Source organism: Hesperophylax consimilis, chromosome 5 (genome assembly GCF_061612785.1).
Source record: "Hesperophylax consimilis isolate HC1 chromosome 5, BYU_Hcon_1.0, whole genome shotgun sequence".
Taxonomy (NCBI): domain Eukaryota; kingdom Metazoa; phylum Arthropoda; class Insecta; order Trichoptera; family Limnephilidae; genus Hesperophylax; species Hesperophylax consimilis.
Window position 1 is genome coordinate 42,478,476 of NC_142840.1, and position 18,707 is coordinate 42,497,182.

The window sequence follows — 18,707 nt, forward strand, 5'->3', positions numbered from 1 at the left end:
CTAAAAAATCATAATTTTTCTAAAAATAAAACTTAATGGAGATTTTTTATCTGAATTCAATTTGAACACCGACTTTTATCACTATTCGGAAATATCAGCCGGATTGGTCCCATAAAGCCTGAAAAATCTGCTTCCAAAGATTGATGAGAAGTCTGAAATAAGCGTCCATAAAAATCACGATTTTTCTAGAAATTCAACTTTATGGAGATTTTGTGACTGCATTCGATTTGGAAAACGACTCTCATCACTTTTCCATAATTTCAGCATGTTTGGTCCCATAAAGCCTGAAAAAACTGCTTCCAAAGGTCGAACCCAAGTCTGAAATTAGCGTCCATAAAAATCATGATTTTTCTAAATATTCAACTTTATAGAGATTTTGTGACTGCATTCGATTAGGACAACAAATCTCATCAATTTTCCATAATTTCAGCCCGTTTGGTCCCATAAAGCCTGAAAAAACTGCATCCAAAGGTCGAACCCAAGTCTGAAATTAGCGTCCATAAAAATCATGATTTTTCTAAATATTCAACTTTATAGAGATTTTGTGACTGCATTCGATTAGGACAACAAATCTCATCAATTTTCCATAATTTCAGCCCGTTTGGTCCCATAAAGCATGAAAAATCTGCTTCCAAAGTTCGAACCCAAGTCTGAAATTAGGGTCTAAAAAATCATAATTTTTCTGAAAAAACAACTTTACTCAAATTTTTTTACTGAATTCGACTTGGACAACGACTCTCATCATTTTTCCAAAATTTCAGCCCGTTTGGTCCCATAAAGCCTGAAAAAATTGCTTCCAAAGGTCGAACCCAAGTCTGAACTTAGCGTCTAAAAGATCATAATTTTTCTTAAAATACAACTTTATGGAGATTATTTGACTGAATTCGAAGTGGAAAACTACCTTTATCACTATTCCGAAATATCAGCCCGTTTGGTCCCATAAAGCCTGAAAAATCTGCTTCCAAAGTTAGTTCCAAGTATGAAATTAGCGTCTAAAAAATCATGATTTTTCTAAAAATACAGCTTTATAGAGATTTTTTGACTGAATTCGATTTGTAAACTACCTTTATCACAATTCCGAAATATCATCCCGTTTGGTCCCATAAAGCCTGAAAATTCTGCTTCCAAAGTACGAACCCAAGTATGAAATTAGCGTCTAAAAAATCATGATTTTTTTAAAAGTACAACTAAAGGCAAATTTTTTGACTGAATTCGACTTGGACAACGACTCTCATCACTTTTCCATAATTTCAGCCCGTTTGGTCCCATAAAGCCTGAAAAAACTGCTTCCAAAGGTCGAACCCAAGTCTGAAATTAGCGTCCATAAAAATCATGATTTTTCTAAATATTCAACTTTATAGAGATTTTGTGACTGCATTCGATTAGGACAACAAATCTCATCAATTTTCCATAATTTCAGCCCGTTTGGTCCCATAAAGCATGAAAAATCTGCTTCCAAAGTTCGAACCCAAGTCTGAAATTAGGGTCTAAAAAATCATAATTTTTCTGAAAAAACAACTTTATTCAAATTTTTTTACTGAATTCGACTTGGACAACGACTCTCATCATTTTTCCAAAATTTCAGCCCGTTTGGTCCCATAAAGCCTGAAAAAATTGCTTCCAAAGGTCGAACCCAAGTCTGAACTTAGCGTCTAAAAGATCATAATTTTTATTAAAATACAACTTTATGGAGATTATTTGACTGAATTCGAAGTGGAAAACTACCTTTATCACTATTCCGAAATATCAGCCCGTTTGGTCCCATAAAGCCTGAAAAATCTGCTTCCAAAGTTAAAACCCAAGTATGAAATTAGCGTCTAAAAAATCATGATTTTTCTAAAAATACAGCTTTATAGAGATTTTTTGACTGAATTCGATTTGTAAACTACCTTTATCACAATTCCGAAATATCATCCCGTTTGGTCCCATAAAGCCTGAAAATTCTGCTTCCAAAGTACGAACCCAAGTATGAAATTAGCGTCTAAAAAATCATGATTTTTTTAAAAGTACAACTAAAGGCAAATTTTTTGACTGAATTCGACTTGGACAACGACTCTCATCACTTTTCCATAATTTCAGCCCGTTTGGTCCCATAAAGCCTGAAAAAACTGCTTCCAAAGGTCGAACCCAAGTCTGAACTTAGCGTCTAAAACATCATAATTTTTCTTAAAACACAGCTTTATGAAGATTTTCTGACTGCCTTCGATTAGGATATCGACTCTAATCACTTTTCCATTATTTCAGCCCGTTTGGTCACATAAAGCCCGAAAAAATTGCTTCGAAAGGTCGAACCCAAGTCTAAAATTAGCGTCCATAAAAATCATGATTTTTCTAAAAATACAACTTTATGGATATTTTGGTACTGAATTCTATATTGACTACAAATTTCATCACAATTCCAAAATTTCAGTCCGTTTGGCCCCAGAGAGCCTGAAAAAACTGCTTCCAAAGTTTGAACCCAAGTCTGAAATTAGCTTTCATAAAAATCATGATTTTTCTAAAAATACAACGTTATGGAGATTTTGTGACTGATTTCTATATTAACTACAAATTTAATCACAATTCCAAAATTTCAGTCCGTTAGGCCCCATAGAGTCTGAAAAAACTGCTTCCAAAGTTCGAACCCAAGTATGAAATTAGCGTCTAAAAAATCATAATTTTTCTAAAAATACATTTTTATGGACATTTTTTATCTGAATTCAATTTGAACAACGACTTTTATCACAATCCATTTGGTCCGATAAAGCCGGAAAAATCTGCTTCCAAAGTGGTAGCTAATTTCAGACTTAGGTTCAACCCAAGTCTGAAATTAGCTACCATAAAAATCATGATTTTTATAAAAATACAACGTTATGGAGATTTTGTGACTGATATCTATATTTACTACGAATTTCATCACAATTCCAAAATTTCAGTCCGTTTGGCCCCATAGAGTCTGAAAAAACTGCTTCCAAAGTTCGAACCCAAGTTTGAAATTAGCGTCTAATAAATCATAATTTTTCTAAAACTACAACTTTATGGAGATTTTTTATCTGAATTCAATTTGGACAACGACTTTTATCACTATTCCGAAATATCAGCTTGTTTGGTCCCATAAAGCCTGAAAAATCTGCTTCCAAAGTTCGAACCCAAGTATGAAATTAGCGTCTAAAAAAACATGATTTTTCTAAAAATACAGCTTAATAGAGATTTTTTATCTGAATTCAATTTGGACAACGACTTTTATCACAATTCATATATATCAGCCCATTTGTTCCTATAAAGCCTGAAAAATCTGATTCCAAAGTTCGAACCCAAGTCTGATATTAGCGTCTAAAAAATCATAATTTTTCTAAAAATACAACTTTATGGAGATTATTTATCTGAATTCGATTACGACAACGACTTTTATCACAATTCCGAAATATCAGCCCGTTTGGTCCCATAAAGCCTGAAAAATCTGCTTCCAAAAATCGATGTCAAGTCTGAAATTAGCGTCCATAAAAATAACGATTTTTCTAAAAATACAACTTTATGGAGATTTTGTGACTGAATTCTATATTTACTACAAATTTCATCACAATTCCAAAATTTCAGTCCGTTTGGCCCCATAGAGTCTGAAAAAACTGCTTTCAAAGTTCGAACCTAAGTCTGAAATTAGCGTCTAAAAAATCATAATTTTTCTAAATATCCAAGTTTATGGAGATTATTTATCTGAATTCGATTTGGACAACGACTTTCATCACAATTCCGAAATATCAGCCCGTTTGGTCCCATAAAGCCTGAAAAAACTGCTTCCAAATTTCGAACCCAAGTCTGAAATTAGCATCTAAAAAACATAATTTTTCTAAAAATACAACTTTATGGAGATTATTTATCTGAATAAAATTTGGACAACGACTTTTATCACAATTCATAAATATCAGCCCATTTGGTCCTATAAAGCCTGAAAAATCTGATTCCAAAGTTCGAACCCAAGTCTGAAATAAGCGTCCATAAAAATCATGATTTTTCTAAAAGTACAACTTTATACAAATTTTTTTACTGAAAACGACTCTCATCTTTTTTCCATAATTTCAGCCCGTTTGTCCCATAAAGCCTGAAAAAACTGCTTCCAAAGGTCGAACCCAAGTCTGAAATTAGCGTCTAAAAAATCATAATTTTTCTAAAAATACAACTTTATAGTGATTATTTATCTGAATTCGATTTGGAAAACTACCTTTATCACTATTCCGAAATATCAGCTTGTTTGGTGCCATAAAGCCTGAAAAATTTGCTTCCAAAGTTCGAACCCAAGTATGAAATTAGCGTCTAAAAAATCATGATTTTTTAAAAATACAACTAAAGGCAAATTTTTTGACTGATTTCGACTTGGACAACGACTCTCATCATTTTTCCATAATTTCAGCCCGTTTGGTCACATAGAGCCTGAAAAAACTGCTTCCAAAGTAAGAACCCAAGTCCGAAATTAGCGTAAAAAAAAACATGATTTTTCAAAAAATACAGCTTGATAGAGATTTTTTTGACTGAATTCGATTTGAACAACGATTCTCATCATTTTCCCATAATTTCAGCCCGTTTGGTCCCATAGAGCCTGAAAAAACTGCTTCCAAAGTTCGAACCCAAGTCTGAAATTAGCATCTTAAAAATCATAATTTTTCAAAAAATAAAACTTTATGGAGATTTTTTATCTGAATTCAATTTGGACAACGACTTTTATCAAAATTCATAAATATCAGCCCATTTGTTCCTATAAAGCCTGAAAAATCTGATTCCAAAGTTCGAACCCAAGTCTGATATTAGCGTCTAAAAAATCATAATTTTTCTAAAAATACAACTTTATGGAGATTATTTATCTGAATTCGATTACGACAACGACTTTTATCACAATTCCGAAATATCAGCCCGTTTGGTCCCATAAAGCCTGAAAAATCTGCTTCCAAAAATCGATGTCAAGTCTGAAATTAGCGTCCATAAAAATAACGATTTTTCTAAAAATACAACTTTATGGAGATTTTGTGACTGAATTCTATATTTACTACAAATTTCATCACAATTCCAAAATTTCAGTCCGTTTGGCCCCATAGAGTCTGAAAAAACTGCTATCAAAGTTCGAACCTAAGTCTGAAATTAGCGTCTAAAAAACATGATTTTTCTAAAAATACAGCTTAATAGAGATTTTTTTGACTGAATTCGATTTGGACAACGACTCTCATCATTTTACCATAATTTCAGCCCGTTTGATCCCATAGAGCCTGAAAAAACTGCTTCCAAATTTCGAACCCAAGTCTGAAATTAGCATCTAAAAAATCTTAATTTTTCTTAAAATACAACTTTATGGAGATTATTTATCTGAATTCGATTTGAACAACGAATTTTATCACAATTCCGAAATATCAGCCCGTTTGGTCCCATAAAGCCTGAAAAATCTGCTTCCAAAAATCGATGTCAAGTCTGAAATTAGCGTCCATAAAAATAAAGATTTTTCTAAAAATACAACTTTATGGAGATTTTGTGACTGAATTCTATATTTACTACAAATTTCATCACAATTCCAAAATTTCAGTCCGTTTGGCCCCATAGAGTCTGAAAAAACTGCTTTCAAAGTTCGAACCTAAGTCTGAAATTAGCGTCTAAAAAAACATGATTTTTCTAAAAATACTGCTTTTTATTAGCTTTTTTTGACTGAATTCGATTTGGACAACGACTCTCATCATTTTCCCATAATTTCAGCCCGTTTGATCCCATAGAGCCTGAAAAAACTGCTTCCAAATTTCGAACCCAAGTCTGAAATTAGCATCTAAAAAATCATAATTTTTCTAAAAATACAACTTTATGGAGATTATTTATCTGAATTCGATTACGACAACGACTTTTATCACAATTCCGAAATATCAGCCCGTTTGGTCCCATAAAGCCTGAAAAATCTGCTCCCAAAAATCGATGTCAAGTCTGAAATTAGCGTCCATAAAAATAACGATTTTTCTAAAAATACAACTTTATGGAGATTTTGTGACTGAATTCTATATTTACTACAAATTTCATCACAATTCCAAAATTTCAGTCCGTTTGGCCCCATAGAGTCTGAAAAAACTGCTTTCAAAGTTCGAACCTAAGTCTGAAATTAGCGTCTAAAAAATCATAATTTTTCTAAATATCCAAGTTTATGGAGATTATTTATCTGAATTCGATTTGGACAACGACTTTCATCACAATTCCGAAATATCAGCCCGTTTGGTCCCATAAAGCCTGAAAAAACTGCTTACAAATTTCGAACCCAAGTCTGAAATTAGCATCTAAAAAAACATAATTTTTCTAAAAATACAACTTTATGGAGATTATTTATCTGAATTAAATTTGGACAACGACTTTTATCACAATTCATAAATATCAGCCCATTTGGTCACATAGAGCCTGAAAAAACTGCTTCCAAAGTAAGAACCCAAGTCCGAAATTAGCGTAAAAAAAACATGATTTTTCTAAAAATACAGCTTGATTTTTTTGACTGAATTCGATTTGAACAACGACTCTCATCATTTTCCCATAATTTCAGCCCGTTTGGTCCCATAGAGCCTGAAAAAACTGCTTCCAAAGTTCGAACCCAAGTCTGAAATTAGCATCTTAAAAATCATAATTTTTCAAAAAATAAAACTTTATGGAGATTTTTTATCTGAATTCAATTTGGACAACGACTTTTATCACAATTCATATCTTTCAGCCCATTTGTTCCTATAAAGCCTGAAAAATCTGATTCCAAAGTTCGAACCCAAGTCTGATATTAGCGTCTAAAAAATCATAATTTTTCTAAAAATACAACTTTATGGAGATTATTTATCTGAATTCGATTACGACAACGACTTTTATCACAATTCCGAAATATCAGCCCGTTTGGTCCCATAAAGCCTGAAAAATCTGCTTCCAAAAATCGATGTCAAGTCTGAAATTAGCGTCCATAAAAATAACGATTTTTCTAAAAATACAACTTTATGGAGATTTTGTGACTGAATTCTATATTTACTACAAATTTCATCACAATTCCAAAATTTCAGTCCGTTTGGCCCCATAGAGTCTGAAAAAATTGCTTTCAAAGTTCGAACCTAAGTCTGAAATTAGCGTCTAAAAAAACATGATTTTTCTAAAAATACAGCTTAATAGAGATTTTTTTGACTGAATTCGATTTGGACAACGACTCTCATCATTTTCCCATAATTTCAGCCCGTTTGATCCCATAGAGCCTGAAAAAACTGCTTCTAAATTTCGAACCCAAGTCTGAAATTAGCATCTAAAAAATCATAATTTTTCTAAAAATACAACTTTATGGAGATTATTTATCTGAATTCGATTTGGACAACGAATTTTATCACAATTCCGAAATATCAGCCCGTTTGGTCCCATAAAGCCTGAAAAATCTGCTTCCAAAAATCGATGTCAAGTCTGAAATTAGCGTCCATAAAAATAACGATTTTTCTAAAAATACAACTTTATAGAGATTTTGTGACTGAATTCTATATTTACTACAAATTTCATCACAATTCCAAAATTTCAGTCCGTTTGGCCCCATTGAGTCTGAAAAAAAAGCTTTCAAAGTTCGAACCTAAGTCTGAAATTAGCGTCTAAAAAAACATGATTTTTCTAAACATACAGCTTAATAGAGATTTTTTGACTGAATTCGATTTGGACAACGACTCTCATCATTTTCCCATAATTTCAGCCCGTTTGATCCCATAGAGCCTGAAAAAACTGCTTCCAAATTTCGAACCCAAGTCTGAAATTAGCATCTAAAAAATCATAATTTTTCTAAAAATACAACTTTATGGAGATTATTTATCTGAATTCGATTTGGACAACGAATTTTATCACAATTCCGAAATATCAGCCCGTTTGGTCCCATAAAGCCTGAAAAATCTGCTTCCAAAAATCGATGTCAAGTCTGAAATTAGCGTCCATAATAATAACGATTTTTCTAAAAATACAACTTTATAGAGATTTTGTGACTGAATTCTATATTTACTACAAATTTCATCACAATTCCAAAATTTCAGTCCGTTTGGCCCCATTGAGTCTGAAAAAAAAGCTTTCAAAGTTCGAACCTAAGTCTGAAATTAGCGTCTAAAAAAACATGATTTTTCTAAACATACAGCTTAATAGAGATTTTTTTGACTGAATTCGATTTGGACAACGACTCTCATCATTTTCCCATAATTTCAGCCCGTTTGATCCCATAGAGCCTGAAAAAACTGCTTCCAAATTTCGAACCCAAGTCTGAAATTAGCATCTAAAAAATCATAATTTTTCTAAAAATACAACTTTATGGAGATTATTTATCTGAATTCGATTTGGACAACGAATTTTATCACAATTCCGAAATATCAGCCCGTTTGGTCCCATAAAGCCTGAAAAATCTGCTTCCAAAAATCGATGTCAAGTCTGAAATTAGCGTCCATAAAAATAACGATTTTTCTAAAAATACAACTTTATAGAGATTTTGTGACTGAATTCTATATTTACTACAAATTTCATCACAATTCCAAAATTTCAGTCCGTTTGGCCCCATAGAGTCTGAAAAAAAAGCTTTCAAAGTTCGAACCTAAGTCTGAAATTAGCGTCTAAAAAAACATGATTTTTCTAAAAATACTGCTTTTTATTAGCTTTTTTTGACTTAATTCGATTTGGACAACGACTCTCATCATTTTCCCATAATTTCAGCCCGTTTGATCCCATAGAGCCTGAAAAAACTGCTTCCAAATTTCGAACCCAAGTCTGAAATTAGCATCTAAAAAATCATAATTTTTCTAAAAATACAACTTTATGGAGATTATTTATCTGAATTCGATTACGACAACGACTTTTATCACAATTCCGAAATATCAGCCCGTTTGGTCCCATAAAGCCTGAAAAATCTGCTTCCAAAAATCGATGTCAAGTCTGAAATTAGCGTCCATAAAAATAACGATTTTTCTAAAAATACAACTTTATGGAAATTTTGTGACTGAATTCTATATTTACTACAAATTTCATCACAATTCCAAAATTTCAGTCCGTTTGGCCCCATAGAGTCTGAAAAAACTGCTTTCAAAGTTCGAACCTAAGTCTGAAATTAGCGTCTAAAAAATCATAATTTTTCTAAATATCCAAGTTTATGGAGATTATTTATCTGAATTCGATTTGGACAACGACTTTCATCACAATTCCGAAATATCAGCCCGTTTGGTCCCATAAAGCCTGAAAAAACTGCTTCCAAATTTCGAACCCAAGTCTGAAATTAGCATCTAAAAAAACATAATTTTTCTAAAAATACAACTTTATGGAGATTATTTATCTGAATTAAATTTGGACAACGACTTTTATCACAATTCATAAATATCAACCCATTTGGTCACATAGAGCCTGAAAAAACTGCTTCCAAAGTAAGAACCCAAGTCCGAAATTAGTGAAAAAAAAACATGACTTTTCTAAAAATACAGCTTGATTTTTTTGACTGAATTCGATTTGAACAACGACTCTCATCATTTTCCCATAATTTCAGCCCGTTTGATCCCATAGAGCCTGAAAAAACTGCTTCCAAATTTCGAACCCAAGTCTGAAATTAGCATCTAAAAAATCTTAATTTTTCTTAAAATACAACTTTATGGAGATTATTTATCTGAATTCGATTTGAACAACGAATTTTATCACAATTCCGAAATATCAGCCCGTTTGGTCCCATAAAGCCTGAAAAATCTGCTTCCAAAAATCGATGTCAAGTCTGAAATTAGCGTCCATAAAAATAAAGATTTTTCTAAAAATACAACTTTATGGAGATTTTGTGACTGAATTCTATATTTACTACAAATTTCATCACAATTCCAAAATTTCAGTCCGTTTGGCCCCATAGAGTCTGAAAAAACTGCTTTCAAAGTTCGAACCTAAGTCTGAAATTAGCGTCTAAAAAAACATGATTTTTCTAAAAATACAGCTTAATAGAGATTTTTTTGACTGAATTCGATTTGGACAACGACTCTCATCATTTTCCCATAATTTCAGCCCGTTTGATCCCATAGAGCCTGAAAAAACTGCTTCCAAATTTCGAACCCAAGTCTGAAATTAGCATCTAAAAAATCATAATTTTTCTAAAAATACAACTTTATGGAGATTATTTATCTGAATTCGATTACGACAACGACTTTTATCACAATTCCGAAATATCAGCCCGTTTGGTCCCATAAAGCCTGAAAAATCTGCTTCCAAAAATCGATGTCAAGTCTGAAATTAGCGTCCATAAAAATAACGATTTTTCTAAAAATACAACTTTATGGAGGTTTTGTGACTGAATTCTATATTTACTACAAATTTCATCACAATTCCAAAATTTCAGTCCGTTTGGCCCCATAGAGTCTGAAAAAACTGCTTTCAAAGTTCGAACCTAAGTCTGAAATTAGCGTCTAAAAAATCATAATTTTTCTAAATATCCAAGTTTATGGAGATTATTTATCTGAATTCGATTTGGACAACGACTTTCATCACAATTCCGAAATATCAGCCCGTTTGGTCCCATAAAGCCTGAAAAAACTGCTTCCAAATTTCGAACCCAAGTCTGAAATTAGCATCTAAAAAAACATAATTTTTCTAAAAATACAACTTTATGGAGATTATTTATCTGAATTAAATTTGGACAACGACTTTTATCACAATTCATAAATATCAACCCATTTGGTCACATAGAGCCTGAAAAAACTGCTTCCAAAGTAAGAACCCAAGTCCGAAATTAGCGTAAAAAAAAACATGATTTTTCTAAAAATACAGCTTGATTTTTTTGACTGAATTCGATTTGAACAACGACTCTCATCATTTTCCCATAATTTCAGCCCGTTTGGTCCCATAGAGCCTGAAAAAACTGCTTCCAAAGTTCGAACCCAAGTCTGAAATTAGCATCTTAAAAATCATAATTTTTCAAAAAATAAAACTTTATGGAGATTTTTTATCTGAATTCAATTTGGACAACGACTTTTATCACAATTCATATCTTTCAGCCCATTTGTTCCTATAAAGCCTGAAAAATCTGATTCCAAAGTTCGAACCCAAGTCTGATATTAGCGTCTAAAAAATCATAATTTTTCTAAAAATACAACTTTATGGAGATTATTTATCTGAATTCGATTTGGACAACGAATTTTATCACAATTCCGAAATATCAGCCCGTTTGGTCCCATAAAGCCTGAAAAATCTGCTTCCAAAAATCGATGTCAAGTCTGAAATTAGCGTCCATAAAAATAACGATTTTTCTAAAAATACAACTTTATGGAGATTTTGTGACTGAATTCTATATTTACTACAAATTTCATCACAATTCCAAAATTTCAGTCCGTTTGGCCCCATAGAGTCTGAAAAAACTGCTTTCAAAGTTCGAACCTAAGTCTGAAATTAGCGTCTAAAAAAACATGATTTTTCTAAAAATACAGCTTAATAGAGATTTTTTTGACTGAATTCGATTTGGACAACGACTCTCATCATTTTCCCATAATTTCAGCCCGTTTGATCCCATAGAGCCTGAAAAAACTGCTTCTATATTTCGAACCCAAGTCTGAAATTAGCATCTAAAAAATCATAATTTTTCTAAAAATACAACTTTATGGAGATTATTTATCTGAATTCGATTTGGACAACGAATTTTATCACAATTCCGAAATATCAGCCCGTTTGGTCCCATAAAGCCTGAAAAATCTGCTCCCAAAAATCGATGTCAAGTCTGAAATAAGCGTCCATAAAAATAACGATTTTTCTAAAAATACAACTTTATGGAGATTTTGTGACTGAATTCTATATTTACTACAAATTTCATCACAATTCCAAAATTTCAGTCCGTTTGGCCCCATAGAGTCTGAAAAAACTGCTTTCAAAGTTCGAACCTAAGTCTGAAATTAGCGTCTAAAAAATCATAATTTTTCTAAATATCCAAGTTTATGGAGATTATTTATCTGAATTCGATTTGGACAACGACTTTCATCACAATTCAGAAATATCAGCCCGTTTGGTCCCATAAAGCCTGAAAAAACTGTTTCCAAATTTCGAACCCAAGTCTGAAATTAGCATCTAAAAAAACATAATTTTTCTAAAAATACAACTTTATGGAGATTATTTATCTGAATTAAATTTGGACAACGACTTTTATCACAATTCATAAATATCAGCCCATTTGGTCCTATAAAGCCTGAAAAATCTGATTCCAAAGTTCGAACCCAAGTCTGAAATAAGCGTCCATAAAAATCATGATTTTTCTAAAATTACAACTTTATACAAATTTTTGAAGTGAAACTTCTTTACGCGCGTCATGCAATTTCGAGGACCGGAGTAAAACCGACTCATGACCGAAACGAAAATGCGGGTACCCCCACCACCGATTAAAGTTCATTTGATCTAGTCAAAGTTTTGAAGTAACATATAAATGCTTATTAGCTCATCCCGACAACTGGCGTTGGTGGTGTAATGGTCAGCATAGTTGCCTTCCAAGCAGTTGATCCGAGTTCGATTCTCGGCCATCGCACATTATTTTTTTGTTTTTAACGCCTTTTTTATTCAATATCTTATTTTTTAGTAGGTCAGAACATTTTTTAAAAGAAAATAATATTGCAAAATAATAAAAACACTTATCTCACTGTGATAAAACATTACTCCGCTAGAGCGCGCTTTGCGTTATTGTGTTGGATTAAAATTATTATCTAATCCGTATATTATGATAATTGTATTACATTTATTTAATTAATTTATTTATTTTGATAATATGTAATAATTTACAGAAAAAAAATTAAAACTATCTCCCTCTGATAAAATATCCGTTCGCTAGAGCGCACTACGCGATCTTGTGTGGGATTCTATTTCTGTACATTGTACATTATTTTTAAAAATATATTATATTTTGGGTGTGATGTAGGTAACATTATAAAACATAACAAGCTCTCATATTTTCAGAACCTACATAATATAATCAATTTATGCGGCTTTGCTTACAGTTGGTGCTCAGCGTGGTTGGCTTTCAATCAGTTAAGCGAGGTTCGATTCTCGGCTGTGGCATTTTTGAAGTGAAACCTTGTTGAGGTGGGGGAGCCGCTCACGAACGTTCTCTCTCTTCTCTTCTTTCCTCTCTCTCAGACACCAGCGAACTGCGCCACGCCAAGCATCAGCTGAAACTAGAAGTTTCACTTCTGTCTTGCGTAGGCTTGACACACCCACTTTTTTACTGAATACGACTCTCATCTTTTTTCCATAATTTCAGCCCGTTTGTCCCATAAAGCCTGAAAAATCTGCTTCCAAAGTTCGAACCCAAGTCTGAAATTAGCATCTAAAAAAACATAATTTTTCTAAAAATACAACTTTATGGAGATTATTTATCTGAATTAAATTTGGACAACGACTTTTATCACAATTCATAAATATCAACCCATTTGGTCACATAGAGCCTGAAAAAACTGCTTCCAAAGTAAGAACCCAAGTCCGAAATTAGCGTAAAAAAAAACATGATTTTCCTAAAAATACAGCTTGATTTTTTTGACTGAATTCGATTTGAACAACGACTCTCATCATTTTCCCATAATTTCAGCCCGTTTGGTCCCATAGAGCCTGAAAAAACTGCTTCCAAAGTTCGAACCCAAGTCTGAAATTAGCATCTTAAAAATCATAATTTTTCAAAAAATAAAACTTTATGGAGATTTTTTATCTGAATTCAATTTGGACAACGACTTTTATCACAATTCATATCTTTCAGCCCATTTGTTCCTATAAAGCCTGAAAAATCTGATTCCAAAGTTCGAACCCAAGTCTGATATTAGCGTCTAAAAAATCATAATTTTTCTAAAAATACAACTTTATGGAGATTATTTATCTGAATTCGATTACGACAACGACTTTTATCACAATTCTGAAATATCAGCCCGTTTGGTCCCATAAAGCCTGAAAAATCTGCTTCCAAAAATCGATGTCAAGTCTGAAATTAGCGTCCATAAAAATAACGATTTTTCTAAAAATACAACTTTATGGAGATTTTGTGACTGAATTCTATATTTACTACAAATTTCATCACAATTCCAAAATTTCAGTCCGTTTGGCCCCATAGAGTCTGAAAAAACTGCTTTCAAAGTTCGAACCTAAGTCTGAAATTAGCGTCTAAAAAAACATGATTTTTCTAAAAATACAGCTTAATAGAGATTTTTTTGACTGAATTCGATTTGGACAACGACTCTCATCATTTTCCCATAATTTCAGCCCGTTTGATCCCATAGAGCCTGAAAAAACTGCTTCTAAATTTCGAACCCAAGTCTGAAATTAGCATCTAAAAAATCATAATTTTTCTAAAAATACAACTTTATGGAGATTATTTATCTGAATTCGATTTGGACAACGAATTTTATCACAATTCCGAAATATCAGCCCGTTTGGTCCCATAAAGCCTGAAAAATCTGCTTCCAAAAATCGATGTCAAGTCTGAAATTAGCGTCCATAAAAATAACGATTTTTCTAAAAATACAACTTTATGGAGATTTTGTGACTGAATTCTATATTTACTACAAATTTCATCACAATTCCAAAATTTCAGTCCGTTTGGCCCCATAGAGTCTGAAAAAACTGCTTTCAAAGTTCGAACCTAAGTCTGAAATTAGCGTCTAAAAAAACATGATTTTTCTAAAAATACAGCTTAATAGAGATTTTTTTGACTGAATTCGATTTGGACAACGACTCTCATCATTTTCCCATAATTTCAGCCCGTTTGATCCCATAGAGCCTGAAAAAACTGCTTCCAAATTTCGAACCCAAGTCTGAAATTAGCATCTAAAAAATCATAATTTTTCTAAAAATACAACTTTATGGATATTATTTATCTGAATTCGATTTGGACAACGAATTTTATCACAATTCCGAAATATCAGCCCGTTTGGTCCCATAAAGCCTGAAAAATCTGCTCCCAAAAATCGATGTCAAGTCTGAAATTAGCGTCCATAAAAATAACGATTTTTCTAAAAATACAACTTTATGGAGATTTTGTGACTGAATTCTATATTTACTACAAATTTCATCACAATTCCAAAATTTCAGTCCGTTTGGCCCCATAGAGTCTGAAAAAACTGCTTTCAAAGTTCGAACCTAAGTCTGAAATTAGCGTCTAAAAAAACATGATTTTTCTAAAAATACAGCTTAATAGAGATTTTGTTGACTGAATTCGATTTGGACAACGACTCTCATCATTTTCCCATAATTTCAGCCCGTTTGATCCCATAGAGCCTGAAAAAACTGCTTCCAAATTTCGAACCCAAGTCTGAAATTAGCATCTAAAAAAACATAATTTTTCTAAAAATACAACTTTATCTAGATTATTTATCTGAATTAAATTTGGACAACGACTTTTATCACAATTCATAAATATCAGCCCATTTGGTCCTATAAAGCCTGAAAAATCTGATTCCAAAGTTCGAACCCAAGTCTGAAATAAGCGTCCATAAAAATCATGATTTTTCTAAAATTACAACTTTATACAAATTTTTTTACTGAATACGACTCTCATCTTTTTTCCATAATTTCAGCCCGTTTGTCCCATAAAGCCTGAAAAATCTGCTTCCAAAGTTCGAACCCAAGTCTGAAATTAGCATCTAAAAAAACATAATTTTTCTAAAAATACAACTTTATGGAGATTATTTATCTGAATTAAATTTGGACAACGACTTTTATCACAATTCATAAATATCAACCCATTTGGTCACATAGAGCCTGAAAAAACTGCTTCCAAAGTAAGAACCTAAGTCCGAAATTAGCGTAAAAAAAAACATGATTTTTCTAAAAATACAGCTTGATTTTTTTGACTGAATTCGATTTGAACAACGACTCTCATCATTTTCCCATAATTTCAGCCCGTTTGGTCCCATAGAGCCTGAAAAAACTGCTTCCAAAGTTCGAACCCAAGTCTGAAATTAGCATCTTAAAAATCATAATTTTTCAAAAAATAAAACTTTATGGAGATTTTTTATCTGAATTCAATTTGGACAACGACTTTTATCACAATTCATATCTTTCAGCCCATTTGTTCCTATAAAGCCTGAAAAATCTGATTCCAAAGTTCGAACCCAAGTCTGATATTAGCATCTAAAAAATCATAATTTTTCTAAAAATACAACTTTATGGAAATTATTTATCTGAATTCGATTACGACAACGACTTTTATCACAATTCCGAAATATCAGCCCGTTTGGTCCCATAAAGCCTGAAAAATCTGCTTCCAAAAATCGATGTCAAGTCTGAAATTAGCGTCCATAAAAATAACGATTTTTCTAAAAATACAACTTTATGGAGATTTTGTGACTGAATTCTATATTTACTACAAATTTCATCACAATTCCAAAATTTCAGTCCGTTTGGCCCCATAGCGCCTGAAAAGACTGCTTCCAACCCAAGTCTGAAATTAGCATCTAAAAAATCATAATTTTTCTAAAAATACAACTTTATGGAGATTATTTATCTGAATTCGATTTGGACAACGAATTTTATCACAATTCCGAAATATCAGCCCGTTTGGTCCCATAAAGCCTGAAAAATCTGCTTCCAAAAATCGATGTCAAGTCTGAAATTAGCGTCCATAAAAATAACGATTTTTCTAAAAATACAACTTTATGGAGATTTTGTGACTGAATTCTATATTTACTACAAATTTCATCACAATTCCAAAATTTCAGTCCGTTTGGCCCCATAGAGTCTGAAAAAACTGCTTTCAAAGTTCGAACCTAAGTCTGAAATTAGCGTCTAAAAAAACATGATTTTTCTAAAAATACAGCTTAATAGAGATTTTTTTGACTGAATTCGATTTGGACAACGACTCTCATCATTTTCCCATAATTTCAGTCCGTTTGATCCCATAGAGCCTGAAAAAACTGCTTCTAAATTTCGAACCCAAGTCTGAAATTAGCATCTAAAAAATCATAATTTTTCTAAAATTACAACTTTATTGAGATTATTTATCTGAATTCGATTTGGACAACGACTTTTATCACAATTCCATAATTTCAGCCCGTTTGGTCTCATAAAACCTGAAAAAATTGCTTCGAAAGGTCGAACCCAAGTCTAAAATTAGCGTCCATAAAAATCATGATTTTTCTATAAATACAATTTAATGGAGATTATTTGACTGAATTCGATTTGGAAAACTACCTTTATCACTATTCCGAAATATCAGCCCGTTTGGTCCCATAAAGCCTGAAAAATCAGCAGCCAAAGTTCGAACCCAAGTCTGAAATTAGCGTCTTAAAAATCATAATTTTTCTAAAAATTCAAATTTATGCAAATTTTTTGACTGAATTCGACTTGGACAACGACTCTCATCATTTTTCCATAATTTCAGATCGTTTGGTCCCATAGAGCCTGGCAAAACTGCTTCCAAAGTTCAAACCCAAGTCTGAAATTAGCGTCTTAAAAATCATGATTTTTCTAAAAATTCAACTTTATGGAGATTTTGTGACTGCATTCGATTAGGACAACGACTCTCATCATTTTTCCATAATTTCAGCTCGTTTGGTCCCATAGAGCCTGAAAAAACTGCTTCCAAAGTTCAAACCCAAGTCTGAAATAAGCGTCCATAAAAATCATGATTTTTCTAAAAATACAACGTTATGGAGATTTTGTGACTGATTTCTATATTTACTACAAATTTCATCACAATTCCAAAATTTCAGTCCGTTTGGCCCCATAGAGCCTGAAAAAACTGCTTCCTAAGCTCTAACCCAAGTCTGAAATTAGCGTCTAAAAAATCATAATTTTTCTAAAAATACAACTTAATGAAGATTATTTATCTGAATTCGATTTGGACAACGACTTTTATCACAATTCCGGAATATCAGCCCGTTTGATCCCATAAAGCCTGAAAAATCAGCTTCCAAAGTTCGAACCCAAGTATGAAATTCTTCTTCTTCTCTGGTTTCAATCCTGGGATTGGTTTTGCAGCAATTTTATCTACTCTCTTCTTCCATTCTTCCCTGTCTTGTGCGGCTCTTTTGACTTCTGCATATGATGAGCAGCGGACGTCCACCAGTAGGTCCTCCAGGTACTCTCGGCGTGGGCGTCCCCTACAGTTGGTCCCCTCGGTCACACCCTCTATTATGACATGCAAGAGGCCTTCTTGTCGTATAACATGGCCGATCCATCTTGCACGCCTTTCGGACAAGGTCCTGAGCAGGTGCCTTCCTCCTTCGATTCTTTGGAGAACCTCCTCATTTGTAACATGGTCTCTCCAGGAAATTCCTAACAGTTTGAAATTAGCGTCTAAAAGATCATGATTTTTCTAAAAATACAACTTTATGGAGATTATTTATCTGAATTTGATTTGAACAACGACTTTTATCACAATTCCGAAATATCAGCCCATTTGGTCCCATAAAGGCCAAAAAATCTGCTTCCAAAGTTCGAACCCAAGTATGAAATTAGCGTCTAAAAAATCATAATTTTTCTAAAAATACAACTTTATGCAAATTTTTTGACTGAATTCGACTTGGACAACGACTTTCATCAATATTCCGAAATATCAGCCCGTTTGGTCCCATAAAGCCTGAAAAAATTGCTTCCAAAGGTCGAACCCAAGTCTGAAATCAGCGTCTAAAAAATCATAATTTTTCTAAAAATACAACTTTATGGTGATTATTTATCTGAATTTGATTTGTAAAACTACCTTTATCACTATTCCGAAATATCAGCTTGTTTGGTGCCATAAAGCCTGAAAAATT